This window comes from Macrobrachium rosenbergii, chromosome 13 (assembly GCF_040412425.1).
Source record: "Macrobrachium rosenbergii isolate ZJJX-2024 chromosome 13, ASM4041242v1, whole genome shotgun sequence".
In the NCBI taxonomy this organism is placed as follows: Eukaryota; Metazoa; Arthropoda; class Malacostraca; order Decapoda; family Palaemonidae; genus Macrobrachium; species Macrobrachium rosenbergii.
The window spans coordinates 47961929-47979275 of record NC_089753.1 but is presented as its reverse complement, the minus strand read 5'-3'; the positions used below and the strand labels follow the sequence as shown (position 1 = coordinate 47979275).

The window sequence follows — 17347 nt, the reverse complement described above, 5'->3', positions numbered from 1 at the left end:
ACTCCTTTGTTGGTAATTACGTACGAATATTGCTGATACTTGTATGGGCTGGAGTCTACTATAATATAGTCGAGTTTAAAGTTTTTTTTTTTATTTACTAAGACATTACTGTGAGTAAACATTCTTATTACTAATTTGTTTGCATAATTCCTCTTTGGACGAGACGGTAGAGTTCTCGATAGCGCTCTGCTAGGCCCGAGTTCGAGTCTCCGGCCGGCCAGTGAAGAATGAGAGGAATTTATTTCTGGTGATAGAAATTCATTTCTCGGTATAATGTGGTTCGGATTCCACAATAAGCTGTAGGTCCCGTTGCTAGGTAACCAATTGGTTCTTAGCCACGTAAAATAAGTCTAATCCTTGGGGCCAGTCCTCCCTAGGAGAGCCGTTAATCAGCTCAGTGGTCTGGTTAAACTAAGGTATACTTTAATTTGTTTGCATAATGGATGCGTAATTGTTTTCGAGTATACTTTTCTGTATACTGTCTCCGTGCATGTATGCAGACGCATACATGCATTAGTCTCCGTGCATGCATTCTTTTCCGTGCATACATCCAGCCGCATGCATTCTTTTTGCCGCATTTCATACATCCAGCCCGCATGCATTCTCATACATCCAGCCGCATGCATTCTCACGTATCTATTGCTTGCATTTCCATTGCCTTTCAGTGAGGACAGTGATGCATTCGTCTCCGTGCATGTATACAAACAGACGCATGCATTCTCATGCATCTTTTGCTTGCATTTCAGTTGCGTTTCAGTGAAGAAAGTAATGCATTCGTCTCCGTGCACGTATACAGACAGACGCATGCATTCTCATGCATCTTTTGCATTTCAGTGTGGACAGTAATGCATTTTCTCCGTGCATGTATCACCCGAATGCACTCTCGCTCATCTTTTGCTTGCATTTCAATTGCATATCAGTGAGGAGAAGGTAACAACATCTCAACAAACACAAAAAGCAAAAAACTATCCCAGAATGAATGACACTGTAGAAGGGTGTGTGGGACCAATCCCTCTCTCTCTCTCTCTGCATTGAGGTCATGCCCTTAGGATCTGTAATCGGCGAATTGCACGCCATTTGTCATGGGAAACGGATGGGCGATGGAGTGGAAGGGGAGGTGGGTGTGATAATGGGAGGGGAGAGGGAAGGAAGGGGGAAGTAGGGGAAGGGTGGATAGCCATGTGAGTGGTCATAATATTCCATACAGTGAATGGATAGGGGTCAGGAGCGACCTTTTTATGGCGGCCTGATGCTTCTTCCCGTAATAAAAAGGATGCGTTTGCTTTTGTGTTTTTTTTATATTGCCTTTTATTAGTTCTGTGACTTTGGTTTTAAAAAATGTCCTGTTTGCTTTTATATTTTTATTTTTTATATTGCCTTTTATTTGTTCTGTCAATTTGTTTATAAAAAGGGTCCTGTTTGTTTTTATATTTTTTTATGTTGCTTTTTTTTTGTTCTGTGAATTTCGTTCTTTTGTCTTTTCATAAAGAAAACAATTTTTTTTTTGCCTTTTATTTCTGTGACACTTAATTCTTTTGTTTTTTTGAAAACATAAAAATACACAGAATTCAGCGTTATTTTTACATAAAACAAACACTTTTATGTTCCTTTTTATTTATTCTGACTTTTTTTTGTTTTTTCAAAAAATATTACTAAGTTCAGTCATTATTTAGGGCCCTTAGCAAGCAATCATTTCATATATCATCTCGACGGTACCTTCCCCTTTAGGGGTTCGTGCCCTCAGTGCACCTCACGTGGTGCACTGCAGGCATAACTGAAGGGCGTTGCCAGTCGACCCCTAGCCAGCTGCACCCACTATTTAGCCTTTTACTTTACCAACATTTTCCCATCCTTTCTTCAGTCTTGCTGTCAACCTCTCTGTTACTCAGTGCAACTGTGTGTTTCACCTTTAGAAACTCGTACTTCATTTCCGTTATTTTCTGGATCTATATTTTGCTGTCCAACCACTCCAACTCTCTCTTATCACTGTCTTAAGCACTGAATGGCTGAAAGTGCCCCAGTGCTTGGCTTGACAGCGTAAATTTCATAAAATCAACCAATCAAACTTGTAGCGCTTGGTTACAGTCGATGTCAATCAATCAATCAACAGTGTACCTGTACGATACGGGCACGCACAAATACGTACATATTAGGTAAAGATTATCAAAGTAGTGTTGCATTCCTTAATAAGTCAGGCCTCTTGACTTAAGTATATGAACTGCACATAAGGGTACCACCACTTGTGCAATAATCTGTGGAAGTCTGCGTTTATGACCTTGGTTTCTGCGACGCCAGATTGATTCCAGATGACGTGTATTAGTCAGTGACTTTTCTCCTGATAAACTTCTGAATTCCCTTCCTTCTCCTGTTTTTCCCGAACCATATAAGTTCCTTATTTTTTTGCTGTCATGTTCCCCCTTTGCTCACTGTTTATGAAAAAGGAATAAAATATTGTCAGGAAAGTTTAAAAAATTTTTATGAAAAAGGAATAAAATATTGTCAGGAAAGTTACAAAAATTTGTTTCTGTTTAGAGCAAATTAACTAATTATTTTATTTTGTTTTAGCCCAGAATTATTTTCCTTGCCATTCCGGAAAAAAATTGTAAGATCTATTATTATTATTATTATTATTATTATTATTATTATTATTATTATTATTATTATTATTATTATTATTATTAAACAGGTTATTATTATTATTATTATTTTTGACTTATTATTCAGAAAATAGATGGACAGCTTTTCATACGGAACAGAAGATGGACCAACAAGTTTGACTTTAAATTGAAGCTTCCAAAGAATATGGTGTTCATTTAAAAACAACACAGGGTAACAGGAAATACAGAAAGAAGCGATCAGTTATTAGAAAAGAAAAATTAATGAATACCCGTAATCCAGATATAATTAACCTATCACACATCTATAATAAACAATTAAGGAAGAACATTACGAATAGATTGTGTATTTTCTCCCTTAACAAAATAATTGGAATTCATCTAAAGGCTGCGTGGAGATCACATTAGGGAAGTTGTTTACCCTTGTCAGGAGCCGTGACGTCATCAGAAATTCTACATTCATTTGTTTTGCCATGAGAGGTTGCTAGACCATAACGCCCTCAACCGGCCTACACCTGCTGTTTCTGTTTTTGTTGGTGTTTAACTGTACTTCAGATTGAACTTGACGGGAACGTGTATTTCTCTCTCTCTCTCTCTCTCTCTCTCTCTCTCTCTCTCTCTCTAACAGTTTATCAGATTCAGTCTGCGTTATGCCAACGGAGGATTTTGTTCCTAAGAGCAGTCTTAATTAGGTGATATATTTCTAATCTGTATGTGCATAGTTACGTTATTGTACACACGCACATACTGTATATATTCTCTCTCTCTCTCTCTCTCTCTCTCTCTCTCTCTCTCTCTATATATATATATATATATATATATATATATATATATATATATATATATATATATATATATATATATATATATATATATATATATTCTTTCTTTGTATGTATACATACGAAAATATAGGCACGTGTTTTCATAAAAACGTATCATTCCACGTGTTTATCTCAGATGTCTGAACTAAAGGGAGATTAAAAATCCACCCCTTTTCCATATGAGATAAAATGGCAGCTTCCCAGTCACTAATTCCACCTCTCTCTCTCTCTCTCTCTCTCTCTCTCTCTCTCTCTCTCTCTCTCTCTCTCTCTCTCTCTCAACTTGGCAAGGATAGTAGTGAGTTATGTATTTGGTAGTAAGTCGAATGTTGTTGATTGTAGCTTGTGGGGGTGGGGGTGAAGATCTCAACAGCAACTTTTCTACTGGCTAACAAACGAATGTACCCGTCTGGGCCTAGGTTAAGTCTAGTACTACTGTAACAACGAACAAGTTCTCATCCCAAATCCCTGATAAGTATAGAATTACAGTCATCACTATTATAAGCAACAATGATAGCGACATAAAAACGATAACAACAGCTGCAGCAGGATGCAGAAAACGTAAATACAGCTTGATATTTAACAAAGAAAGAAAGAAAGAAAGGCAACATTTTCCCACAAGCGCCGATGCGATGGCTACATTGCGTGGGGGCCGAGCATTGTGTCGTCTTCCCGCCATATGCAAGATCTCCGGCCAGTTTATGGTGTTGTTATTCTAAGACTTTTTCTATTTGATTAACAATAAACATTCTGCGTCTCGATTCTTCCTCTTCCTCTTCTTTTTCTTCTTTTTCTTTTTCTTCTTATTCTTCTTCTTCTCTTTATGTATGTAATCAAGAAGCATGAAAACAAATTTCGTTGTTATATTCCTTCCAATGGGTTTGTTTATAGGTCTACATCGTGGTTTTTTATAGGCCTAGACCGTGGTTTTTATAGGCGTAGACCATGGTTTGTATGTAAGTCCAGATCGTGGATTGTATAAAGGTGTAGAACGCTGTTTGTGCCTAGGATTAATAGAGTTCTATTAATCCTGTTTGTGTCTAGGTCGAGACCGTGTTTTCTATATAGGTCTAAATCGTATTTTTTATGTAAGTCTAAACCGTGGTTGGTTGGTATACAAGCCTAGATGTGGTTGGTATACAAGCCTAGAGTGTGGTTGGGATACAAGTCTAGATTGTGGTTGGGATACAAGTCTAGACCGTGGTTGGTTTAAAAGTGTAGACCGTGATTGGGATATAAGTCTAGACCGGGTTTTGGGATATAAGTCCTGACTGTGATTGTGATATAGGTCTAGACCGTCTGTTATTTGTAAGTCTAGAACGTTGTTGGCATATAAGTCTAGACCGTAGTTTGTATATAGATATAGCAAAGAGCAAGTCAGGTTACTTAGTGACATGCGTCCTACAGATATAAACATTAGGATAATTGATTCTTGTGTTAGTTTAATTGACTTTTTTTCGCCTGATGTCTGAGTATAAAGTAGATTATGTTGTCTTCACTCAGTCAGCTTATTAAAGCGATTGACTTTATGCGTCGTGTGCAATATACCTTTTGAATATGAAACGGCTTCAGATCTCAGTGACAAATATTTGGTTTGGTAGATAATTTTACATTAATTGAAAGTTAGGTACTTCAAAGTAGATGCCTTTAGCAAGTGATGTACAAAATTCTCTCTCTCTCTCTCTCTCTCTCTCTCTCTCTCTCTCTCTCTCTCTCTCTCTCTCTCTCTCTCTAAACAGTCGAAAGTTGAGTGTTCATTGCAGTGCTGGTCTGCAGTACCACGCTGGACTACTTTTGTGTCTTCGTTGTTAGTCAAAGAATTTCTTTGAATCGTTACTTTCACAGTTAATATCAAAGTAATTATTTGTCGATTGTATTTCCCTGACAACTTATTCCAGCATAGACAGTTTTAATTTTTCCAGTGGGTCGCAAAATATAGTTCTTGTATTTTCTTCATTAATTCAAAGAAACTTTGGTGGGATTTGATTTTCTTACGCTAATAAAGATTCACCATTGCTCCATGTTGGGCAGTCAGTGTTTTTATGAATCATTTGCAAGAGTTGAATTGATTTGATTTCATTTATTTTGTGCGGAAACGGATTTCGCTATTTTTCCATGAATTTAGAATTTAATTATTAAGTCGGACTGTTCTGAAATGCTTCTGAATAATTTTCTTGATTGCAAGAAATCAATTACTTTTTGAAATTCGACTTTATTGTACCTGATACGAGGCACTGTGCAGATCTCGCTTGTAGTTGAAGACGAATGTCAACCACTAATCGGACTGGTTCACTTTTTCCGAGTTTTGCGGTGTCATCTTTTATTTTAAAGGTCCCTCTCTATGATATATCTTAGCGTTTGATCCTTTGCTCCTAGTTTTTCATGTGTTACTCTTTTAATTTTGAAGTTTCCTCGCTATCATTGGTTGTATCGCAATATTTTTAGCAACACTGCAATGGTTTTCTTACGCTGAAATTATTAGGCGCTTACAAATTTTAATTCCTACGATTACTGATGAATTTGCTGATTGAGGTCATTCCACCTCTCCCCCTCCCAGCAAATAAAGACGATCTATAATATTAAAATCCGAGTGAATCTCGTTTGTTCTCCCCCGGGTGGCAGTAGGGGAGACAATGACACAGCAACCGACCCCCTTCATACCGGTTTGTCCGCCCCGGGTGGAGGCGGGCTAGGTAAGGGAGACATCTACCCTCCTCCTGCAAACCTGTTTGTCCGCCCCGGGCGGCAGCTTGGTAGGTAGGGGATCGGGAGGGTAGGGGAGACAACAGGGTTTGGTTCCAGCGCGCTACAAGCTCATTTTCTAATATTTGCTTGTGTCCGCCACCCAACTGGTGAATATTCCTATCTCGTCTGATACTGAGCTTTTCCTAGTCTTTATTGTTTAGAACTGATCGATCAAAAGGTCAAGTGTATCTTGGCGAATTTGACTCGAGATAATTACCACTGGGATTCATAAATTATTTTGACCCTAATTTTCTGTCCCTCCCTCCACCCAACCCCCACCCTCCTAATCGCTTGCTAACAATGTTCGCCAACTTTTATTTCAACTTTCACCATCTAGAAAGTATGATAGGCAAAAGAACTCTTTATCTGAGGTCGCAAATCTCAAGCAAAACATTTTATAAAAAAAGTGTAATTGTGATAATTGTTGACAACAAAATAGGAAAACATTATATGATCTAGCCAACCAGCAGAGTTAAGAGATGATTCTGTTTTCAACCAACATGGCATGAGATGATGATGATGATGAAGATGAATATTATTATTATGATTCAATAAATTAACCCTATTCATGTGTAACAAGCCCACAGGGGCCACTGACTTGAATTTCAAGCTTCTAAAGAATATTATTGTGTTCTTTAGAAAGAAGCAACAGAAGGTAATGGGAAATATGGAAAGAAGAGATCAGTTATTGAAAAAATGTAAAAATAAATTAACGAATTAATAAAAAAATAAAAATGTAAGCTAATTATTAAAATACCAGGAGAATTATATGATTCTTGTATTTTAATTATTACATTATCTATATTAATTCGTTATATAATTTATTTCTTTTCTTTTTAATAAGTGATATATTCTTTCTGTATTTCCCATTACCGTCAGTAATTTTTTCTCCTCCAATCTAAACCTACCGAGCTCGACTGTCAAAACAGCCAATCACAAGGGAAAGCCGAAAGAAAGCATGTATGGAAAGCCGCGTTTGGTGAGCGCGCCTTGATTTTAGGGGTGGGACAATTAGCGCTGAATTCGGGTTCCCCCCCCCCTACCTTCTCGCGTGACGCAGACCTCATTTTCGGGTTTTGTGCATCGTGACGTGTCCTTGACCGGGTGTAAACATCGGGCTAGGAAAACATTATGATAGGAAGCCGTAAGCCTTCATTAGGGAAGGAGATTTGGGAGTTACAAACTGGGTGGTTGTGGTTTAGGCCGGTGTTTTAAGACGTGACTACAGGCAGTGTTTTTTAGTTTTCTGTAAAAGAAAACTATTGTGCCGGCTTTGTCTGTCCGTCCGCACGTTTTCTGTCCACCCTCAGATCTCTAAAAACTACTGAGGCTAGAGGGCTGCAACAAATTGGTATGTTGATCATCCACCCTCCATTCATCAAACATACCAAATTACAGCCCTCTAGCCTCAGTAGCTTTTATTTTATTTAAGGTTAAAGTTAGCCATGATCGTGCGTCTGGCTGCAAGTTTCATGGGCCGTGGCTCATACAACATTATACCGAGACCTCCGAAAGCTAGATCTATTTTCGGTGGCCCTGATTATACGCTGTACAGAAAACTCGATTGCGCCGAAGAAGAAACTTCGGCTCATTTTTTACTTTTTTTTTTTTTTTTATTAAGTAACACTTTTTGATGAGGTGTCAACGTTAAGTTGGTTCTACTTTAGCCCGGTCTATGATACCCATTAAAGTCTGTAATTTTTATTTACAAGGTGTAGGAGACTGTATAGCCTAAAAGCTTAAGGTATCCTGTGTGTCTTGAGTGTGTTTGTGTGTGTGTGTGCAATTCAGTGACGAAAAATTTAACGTATACGCTCCGTATTTTTATTTTCAAGGTTATAAAATTTGTATAGAAACGTTTTATATGTTCTTAATTTTTTTATTAGTAATTTTTGTTCTCTTGTGTCATAAAATCTCTTACAAATATGTGCCTGTGAGAGAGAGAGAGAGAGAGAGAGAGAGAGAGAGAGAGAGAGAGAGAGAGAGAGAGAGAGAGATTCTTTAACATAGTTTATACTCCATCTCACGGATGGCGCTAAAGACAACTTGAGAGAGAGAGAGAGAGAGAGAGAGAGAGAGAGAGAGAGAGAGAGAGAGAGAGAGAGAGAATCTTTTAACATAGTTTATACACCATCTCACGGATGGCACCAAAGGCAACTTGTGAGAGAGAGAGAGAGAGAGAGAGAGAGACACGTCCATATTCGCAACCTGACGTTAACACACCATCTCGTGGATGACACCAAACACAACTCTGATCCCCCGCAACAATGGAATGAACGCAAGTCACGACAATCATTAACCGATCAGGAATTAAAGCTCCGTCGTGTCTTTGCGCATGCGCCTTGGAAGGGGTCTGTCTGTCCCCGGCTTGAACAGAGGCGAGATTTAAGTCGTCAGTCTCCGAGATCTGTTGCTGTGGGTATCTTTAAATTTACCAGGGGACCTGGAATTCATGGTAGGAGGATTTTGCTAGGTATGTCCCTATTTTTTATATATATAAATTAAGGTTAATTTCTTTATTGTTAATTGGGGTTTTTAAGGTTAAGTTTCGGTTAATTTATCTTTGGTATGGATGGAATAAGGTGGAAAGTCTTCTTTGATCTTTTAAGCGAATTTTTCGTCTTTGATTGAGGTTAACTTTTAAGGTTAATTTCTTGATTGTTAATTAGAGTTAAGGTTAAGTTAAGGTTGCTTGAGGTTGGGTATGGAAGGATTAAGCTGGAAAATGGTACATGATTTTTTAAAGGAATTTTTCTAGGTATGTCCCTTTTTTTTAAATTGAGGTTAATTTTAAGGTTAATTTCTTCATTGTTGATTGGAGTTCAGGTTAAGTTTCGGTTGATTGATGTTGGGTATGTGAGGAATAAGGTGGAATATCTTTTTTGATGTTTAAAGCGAATTTTTCGTCTTAAATTGAGGCTAATTTTAAGGTTAATTTATTGGTTGTTAATTAGAGTTTAGGTCAAGTTTCGGTTGACTGAAGTTGGATATATAAGAAATAAGGTGGAAAATGGTATATGATTTTTTTAAACGAATTTTTCTAAATACTGATATAGTGCATGGCAAATTTAATGTTTTTCCCTCAGTCACAGTTCACACGTGACTGTTAAACTTAATTAAGATTACTTTTGTTAAAAACCTTACTTTTGTTGAAAATTTAAGATTACTTTTGTTAAAAACCTAAGATTTCTTTGTTAATAACCTAAAATTACTTTTAAAAATCTAAAACATTTTTGTTGAAACCTAAGATTACTTTTGTTGAAAACCTAAGATTGCTTTTGTTGAAAACCTAAGACTGCTTTTGTTGAAAACCTAAGACTGCTTTTGTTGAAAACCTAAGATTACGTTTGTTTAAAACCTAAGATTTTTGTGTTGAAACCCAAGATTACTTTGCTTTAAAACATAAGATTTCTTTTGTTAACAATCTAAAATTTTTTTGTGTTGAAAACCCAAGATTTCTTTTGTTGAAAACCTAAGATTACTTTTGTTAAAAACCTAAGATTTTTTGTGTTAACCTAAGATTACTTTTGTTGAAAATCTAAGAGTTCTCTTAAACGTAAGATTGCTTTTGTTGAAAACCTAAGGTTACTTTTGTTAAGAACCTGAGATTAATTTTGTTAAAAACCTAACATTTTTGAGTTAAAACCCCAAGATTACTTTTGTTAAAAACTAAAATTACTTTTGTTTCAAACCTAAATTATTTTCCAGTTTTACACAAATACAAAGAATCCTACATTTAGCCCAGTTTAAACTTTTATATTATTAGGGATGTGTGAGAATAATCAGTAATTATATAAAAAGATAAACTAAATTGGACACACGAAAATAAGACCCGAAATTGGTTTAATTATTTGCTAAACTCCATTTCTTGTCTCTCTTACCTCCCTCTCCTAATTCCTCAGTCTCATTCCCCATTCTTCCTTTCTCTCTGTACCGTCATCTCTTCCCTTCCATCATCCTTACTCTTATCTTTATTTCCTTTCTCAGGTATTTGCTTTCTTATTCTCTCATCCCTTGATCCAAGAATTGCGTGACGGATGTATTACGTGTGGCTTCATAAGGCAATGTTTTGTTTTCATTTTAACGGATTTTGGTTTGGTATAGAAAATGGGTTTGACTGAAATGACCGAAGGGGGAACTATGGAATTATTCTAATGTGTAGTTTGGCAATATTTTTAAATTCAGTGACTGTGGTCAGAATTTCGAATGAGGTGAGATTAAACTTGAGGATTAATGCAGAACGAGGTGAAATGAAGCTTTGAGGATTAATGCAGAATGGTCGCTTGGTTAGGAAAATTCAGTGTCTTAAGTAATCTTCTGTATCGAATGAAATCGTTTTATCTTAAAAATTTGTTTAAAAAATGACGCCAACTTGTGAGAGGGTGTTGCAGTCTCACTTTTAAAGACTTGGTGAAATACCAGAAGGTATTACCTTATAATATATATATATATATATATATATATATATATATATATATATATATATATATATATATATTTTTATATATATAATATATTTACGTATTTACATTTATATACACTTGACATTTGTATGTATATATATATACATTGTGTATGTATGTATACATATGTAAGCATACTTGCATATAATGTACAGTGTGTTCCTTGTGCCTATGCACACATACATACATAACCTGACTTAGATACCACAAACATAAACATGAACATATACAAATACTCTATGCAACCTAAACACTTATACGTAAAAAGTCCAAAAAGCAGCAGGAGCCTTGTTAATTATAAGCGTTCCTCTCCCCTCTCAAGAAATTAAATTAATTTTAATTTATATTTAAAAGTTAATTATGTTTAACCTTTATGGGGGGACCGAAGCTGATTTGCCCCCAAAGGATTAGCGGAAGGAGAGAAGCTAACGGCTCCTTATCATGCGGTCGTTGGTGACCATTAGGCCGCGAGAGACTCTTTCCGTTAGGTTTTTCAGAGAGAGAGAGAGAGAGTTTAAAGATGAATGTCATTTTAGAATGACACGTAAAAGTTTCATATTTTACTTTGGTTGCAGAGAGAGAGAGAGAGCGAGAGCCGAAAATGATGAGCAGTTTAGCTAGATCAAAGGAAAGGTTTTCATAATAATAATAATAATAATAATAATAATAATAATAATAATAATAATAATATTTTGTAACTTATTTCCCAAAGTGAGTTAGCTTCGTCTGTGCAACTCACGCGGTGCACTGCAGGCATTACGTAAGGTTCCCTGCAGCGTCCCTTTGGTCCCTTTCATTCCTTTTGCTGTACCTCCGTTCACATTCTCCATCTTACTCTCCTTAACCCTCTTCTAATAATTGTTTACTCTGTTTCCCTTTCAGCGCCGAATGACCTCATAGGCCCCACCGCTTGGCCTGTGGCGTAAATTTTATATTCCAGTACCACACCTTTCCAATTGATTTTCAGGCACGTAATTCGCTGCAGACTTCAGCAACAATAATAAATAATAAAAAATTAGATTAACCTCAGTAAATAAAGTACTAATTTGAAGGTTAAATTGCCTTCTAATAAATCATTGACATTCCAGTAAAGGGGAAAAAGCGAAAGAAACCGATTGCTTTCACTTCAGAAAACTCTTGCTAAACCTTTACTACACTATGGCAACAGGACAGAGCAGAGGCGTATACGCCGATATGACGCACCTGTCACGCGAGGCGCCTTGCGTATGTCATTTTCCCGAAGGGTAAAAACTCACAATAAGGATACAGTTAATGATAGCGTACGTCGTCAGTTCCAAGAAAGGAGACTTGTATGCGCATTTTCGTTCTATGTAATCTTCGTGAAAAAATGATGAGAGAGAGAGAGAGAGAGAGAGAGAGAGAGAGAGAGAGAGAGAGAGAGAGAGAGAGAGAGCACTAAATCACAACGGGATAATCAGAATTACTTTAAACATTTCGAAAATATTCTCTAGGTTTTATTATTATTATTATTATTATTATTATTATTATTATTATTATTATTATATTATTATTGTTATTATATTAACACAACACAATGTACATTGATTAACATAATAATAGTAATCAGTATTAATGATCATGATCCGATTACCAAAAGAGATAGAGAGAGAGAGAGATTTATAAGTTAGGTGAATATTTAAGAGCAGGTTTAATTTTAGTTATTGTTCAGTACAATTCATAAATATATTTTATATTTTCACCGTTAATGTTGAGCAAGAACCAATTAACCATTTCGCAAGTAATCAAGAGAGAGAGAGAGAGAGAGAGAGAGAGAGAGAGAGAGAGAGAGAGAGAGAGCGAGAGCGGGCAACCTTTGCAGACCCTTTTTTCTCTAGGGTAGGCAAAAACTGTGCAAGTTCTTCAGATGAACCGTATGGGTGTGTAGAACAGGTGGTCATCTCACAAGGTATTTTTACGATGTAAAAGTACCTTCCTCTTGGATAGCTCTGGTTTTAATGGTACCTCCTTGTTCGCAACGTTGTTGTTGCTTTAGTGTTCGTGTTATGTATGTATATATATGTGTTGTATGTGTATATATATATATATATATATATATATATATATATATATATATATATATATATATATATATATATATATATATATTTCAGGCGAAACTGATTGATGTTGTATATATAAATATTAAAAATTCAGAAAATTTATTAATACCTTGAACAATCATTAAAATCCTTTTTGTCATAAATGTGGATTATTGACCAGGTATCAGCTACCTTGGAAAAAGAGAGAAATTAATCCCAGTATGTACAGTACATGAGAAAGCAAATGTGAGCATTTGATCTTATTTTTCGAAGGAATTTCAAGAAATTCGAAGGTGGTTTAATAATTAATGTACATAAGAACCATAAAAGATATATATATATATGATAGCCTTATTTGGCATTTTGTAATTAATAAATTGGGATTCTGGAAAGTGAGTTGATACAGATCCCATATAAAAACCCATAAATAAACAAATTATGAATCCAATTTATCTTAAAAAAAGGATTTATAAAAATACTTTTAATGCGACAAAGGATTTATTGTAAATTCATGATTTATGTAGGTTTAATGCTGTTGCGTTTTGAGATTGAAATTCCGTAGGGGGGATAGTGCCGTCAGTGCACCTCATGGGGTGCACTGTAGGCATTACTTACGGTTCTTTGCAGCTTGCCATCGGCCCCTAGCTGCAACCCCTTTCGTTCCTTTTACTGTACCTCCTTTCATATTCTCTTTCTTTCATCTTACTTTCCACCCTCTCCTAACAACTGATTCATAGCGCAAGTGGGAGGTTTTCCTCCTGTTAAACCTTTCAAACCTTTTTATTGTCAATTTCCGTTTACGCGCTGAATGACCTCATAGGTCCCAGTGCTTGGCCTAAATTCTATATTCAATTCAGTTCAGTTGAGATTGAAAAAACAAATTTCTTAAAGCTGTAATGTCAGAAGGATGAAAATACAATCCAGTAATTTGAAGAGATTTGTGAAGGGGATTTCTGAAATCTTGCGTCACGATAATGACCAATTTTTTTCAATATTTTTCTCATAACGAAAATATTTCCTGACAATTCAAGCAATTCCATAATCCAGAGGATTACGTATGAATGTCACGTGATCGTACAATACCCAAATGAGGTCTAGACCACGCATGACTTTAGGGAAATATTTGAGGTGTCATGCCCCAGGGTTGTTGAACTGGTTAAATGACCGCTAGGCATTCCCGTCACTGGTGTATAATGACAGACTTGACATGTTTAGAAAGAAGCTTGAAGCTTTTCGAAGACTTCTTGGGCATCGGTGCTTTTTGTTTACAACCAGCTGAAGAATTTGGAACAGGCATGTCATGCATGTTGACTTGTTTGTGGGGTGGGTTGAGTTCTACTTTCTTTTTGTATGTTTGTCTGTCTCATTTAGACTTTATCCACGTGTCTGTGACATAAAAACCTCTCAGAAATAGACGGTAAATTGACAGACAGGCTGCAACTCTTCGCGAGATTTATATATAGATTGTATATAAGTCCTACTTTTAATGTTGAAGGTTCCAATATTTTTTTCAGAAGGACTTCCAGACTTCCTCAAAATTAACGACAGATATAACGGTACCCAGTTTAGGTTTAAATATTTATATTGTAAATTTAGCAACTCTTCGCTATGTAATACATAGGTAGATTTTAACTGTGAAGATTAGAATAATAATTTTTCATAAGGACGTCAAGTTTCTACAAAATTATAGACTAATATAACGGTACTCAATGAAGGTTTAAATTTTCATTTTTTAATTGTATTAGAGGCTTTTATAAGTTTTGACGTAAATATACATAGGTGCTGATTTTAATTGTGAAAGTTCCAATAATAGATTTTATAAGGACTTCCAAACAGCCAGGAATTTTACGACAGGCATAACTGTACCCAACTGATGCTTTAATTTCCATTTTTGGAAATTTTATTATTAGGGACTTTTTGGGATTTGACGTAAATATACACAGGTGCTGATTTTAATTGTAAAGGTTCCAATAATATTTTTTTCAGAAGGACTTTCAAACCCCTACAAACTAACGACAAGTATAACGGTACTCAATTTAGGTTATCATTTATATTTTGGAAATTGTACTATTAAATTTTATTTTTTTAAGTTTAGACGTAAATATGCTTAGGGGCTGATTATAATAATGATTTTTCAGAAGGATTTGCAACCCCTAGAAAATTAACGACAAATACGAGTATAGCGGCACCCAATTTAGGTTTTAATTTTCAATTTGGAAATTATATTATTAGAGTTTTTTTGTATGTGAAAAATAAGCATCAGTAACCAAACTGAAAATGGTGTTTGTTAGATATTTATATATTGATTTATTTTTTCAATTGACCAGACCAACAGCTAAACTCCATCGGCTCCTTCATGGCGAAAAGGGCAGGGCATGGGAGGTGACCGGCGCTGCCACATCAAATATTCCCACTCACGTTGTATGGTATATGAAGGCAGCATAAGTTATACAACACAAATATAATTGGTTGCTAATAAATTTTTGCCAATTATTAAAGACCCTCGTAATTTTCTAGCATTTAACAACAATGAAACAACACGTTTATTCTTAAACGTGGCAAAAAAAATTTCCAGCGCTGCCAGTTCTTCTCTTACCTGTTAAGCTGACCTCAGGGCATAAAGATGTCAAACAGCCCGTACCTCCACAAGGGAAGCTCAGTCAAAACACTCACTGACTCATTAAGGAGTCTGTCGCCTTACAAACAACATGGAAGGAAGTCCTCGTTCCCGCATTAATCTTCATCCACAGGCTCGAGAAATCGTTCATAGGGTCGTTAAGTACTTTTCTAAAGAAAAGGCAAACCGTGGACCAATTGCGGATATCACTGCAACGCGCCTCAGAAGCAACAATGATACCGGAGAGAACAATCAGCAGGATTTGCAAAGAAGGCAAAGATACGGAAGAGAGATGCGGCACAGCAATTTTCCTGGAACGGGAAAAGCATCAACCGAGAACCGTGACAGATGTCAAAATCGACAAGAGCGTTTTACGTAGAACTGTTTTAGACTTATGTAAGGAAGGAAGTACCAACGGTTGATATAATCAAAGACGCGTTAAAACACAATAGATATTTTTCATCGGGTATGGGCATTCATGCAAAGGTATCTTGTATGTTATAACGATAAAAACTGATACAAAAACAAAGAAAAAAAATGAAATATTCCGAGTAAATGGCAAAGCTGGAGCTAAGTCTGTAAGGAAAAGAAGATATATGAATAGAAAAATGTTATGAATACTCTTACTGGAAAGAAACGAAGGACCATATTATGAATAGATGATAAATTAAATAGCTGCCCGTAATCTTATTTGTGTAACCTATGTATATTTATGCTGCGCTCTCTCTCTCTCTCTCTCTCTCTCTCTCTCTCTCTCTCTCTCTCTCTCTCTCTATATATATATATATATATATATATATACATATATATGTATATGTATATAGACACATACTGTATATATACACAGTAAATTGACAGAAAAACAAGTAAATTAAAAGTGCGGAAGTCCAGTAGCGTGAGATAATCACAAGGAAGGTCCAAAAAGAGATTCAATGAGGCCTATATGAAAAACAGAGACCTGGAAGAATGGAAATATTTTCGAAGGAGTGTGGAGGCAATAGGGAACACCCAGAAGTATACTGCTCCCAGGAGACATTAACAAACGCCAAGGAGGTTAAACCCTCTTTGACAGAAGCACGGATTAAAAGGGGTAAATGGGAAGGGTAGGCCTTTAAAAACTCGAGAGAAATACATTTGGCAACGTAGGGGACAACGCCTAAATCGCCATGAAGGAGCCGATAGGGTATAACTGCATGTAGGCAAGCATCGTGGATTCTGCCGACAATTGTATATTCACCGCAAACAGTTTTGTCTTATCGTGGTTAGAGGCAGAATGGTAGACCACTGGAATCTCTCTCTCTCTGTCCTCCTCCTCCTCCTCCTCCTCCTCCTCCTCCTCCTCCTCCTCCTCCTCCTCCTCCTCCTCCTCCTCCTCCTCCTCCTTCTTCTTCAACTTGGTCGTGAGGGGCCCCGTTACGGCCATACGCTTATAAGGAAGGAACGGAAAACCGAGGTCATTGACCCGGTCTCTCTCTCTCTCTCTCTCTCTCTCTCTCTCTCTCTCTCTCTCTCTCTCTCTCTCTCTCTCTCTCTCTCTCTCTAATATCTTGACCTAAGATCTGGTAAATGAAACTGGCATGGCAAGTAAAAGAGGGTCAGGCAACGGAGAAAGCTTTCTCCCTGCTCATGAGATATATATATATATATATATATATATATATATATATATATATATATATATATATATATATATATATATATATATATATATATATATATAAAGTAGACAGTGTGTATTATTATATATTTGTTGTATTGTTGTGGTATATAAGGAATTACAAATTCAGTTTTAAACTAAGTGAAATTATACATATACATACATACATTCATAGATGGATACATAGATACATACATACGAAACGAGCAATCTGGTTTGTATATTCTCCGTTGAATGAAGATTCGTTTGCATGTTTGTGCTCAAAACAGCTGCTGTTGGTGTGTCTTGTATGTGTTTGTTTGTGAAAGGTTCCAGCCTATATGTTTTCAGAAAAGTGACCTGAATTTCCAAGGGTTCGTCAACCAG

General features: G+C 36.2%; 1 protein-coding gene across 3 annotated transcripts in view; it reads left to right on the top strand.

The window, feature by feature from the left end:
* Positions 1-17347, top strand: part of LOC136845279 (coactosin-like protein) — an 85930-nt gene that overhangs the window by 33346 nt on the left and 35237 nt on the right. The window contains exon 1 of one of the 3 annotated variants that reach the window (XM_067115431.1): positions 8565-8657. The exons of the other annotated variants lie outside the window; for them this stretch is intronic. The gene's annotated coding sequence lies outside the window, so the exon portion shown is untranslated. Of the gene's footprint in view, positions 1-8564; positions 8658-17347 lie in introns of those variants that run through there. 3 annotated transcript variants of the gene reach the window in all.